Source organism: Egretta garzetta, unplaced genomic scaffold, assembly GCF_000687185.1.
Source record: "Egretta garzetta isolate BGI_Z169 unplaced genomic scaffold, ASM68718v1 scaffold786, whole genome shotgun sequence".
NCBI classification, from domain to species: Eukaryota; Metazoa; Chordata; class Aves; order Pelecaniformes; family Ardeidae; genus Egretta; species Egretta garzetta.
Window position 1 is genome coordinate 179,297 of NW_009259991.1, and position 861 is coordinate 180,157.

General features: G+C 57.4%; 1 protein-coding gene across 1 annotated transcript in view; it reads left to right on the forward strand.

Moving 5' to 3' along the window:
* LOC104127869 (arf-GAP with GTPase, ANK repeat and PH domain-containing protein 3) overlaps positions 1–861 on the forward strand; it is a 135,008-nt gene that overhangs the window by 96,679 nt on the left and 37,468 nt on the right. The window lies entirely within an intron of this gene.

An 861-nucleotide genomic window follows, 5' to 3' on the forward strand; every position in this document is an offset into this window, starting at 1 on the left:
GGAGCCGCTGGCGGGCCCCGCTGCCGGAGGGTGCTGCCCTTGTTAGGCACTGTGGTTGCTTTCTTAATTTTGGGTGCCACAAGACGTGGAAACGGGAGGTGGGGGCTTGATGGGGACACTGGGTTGTTGCGAAGAGGGCAGCGAGATGCCCAGGGCAGAAGCAGGCTGGGAGTGGAGCTGTCGTACTTGCCCTGTGGGGGGTGGACGCTGGGGAGGCAGGAGTGTATTTCGGAGAGGGTTAACAGTGCAGCAAGGGCTCCTGCGCCTCGTTGCCTTCCCCGGAGTCTGCATTTTTATGCTGATTGGAAGCCTGCGCTGTGTGTGCTGCTGAAATTGAATGTCAGGCTTTTGATTTTGTTGCTGGTCTCTAATGAAATTTGACATTTAATGGTGAGTGCAGCGGCAGCGTGTGTGTGTGTGATCGGAGCTTGATTAGCGCGCTCTAATTGACAGTAATTAGGCAGCTCCCTGATTGTTTCTAATTCTGCTATTAATTGTAAGGAACAGTATGATTGAGGATAAATTTGGTGCGTTGCTGCTGGGGATGCAGCTTCTTCAGCTCTGTATCGGAAGCCTATTGAGACCATCATGCTTAGGTTCCTAAGTGTGGCAACCCCAGTCACCTCGTCTGGCAGAGCGGTGCCGGGGGGGGATCGGTGCTTCTGCAGCAGGGGTGCAGATCCCAGGACCTGGGTCTGCTCCTGAGGGGCCCGAGAGCACCCCTGGGGCTGCCCCTTTCCAAGAGGCACACGTTGTCCTGCAAGAACGCTGCCGCTAAGCAGGGCACCCGGGGAGACGGGTTGGCGTGTCGGGCTGCCCCCAGTCACGCTGCTGCACTTGTCCCAGCCACATCGGTGGCCA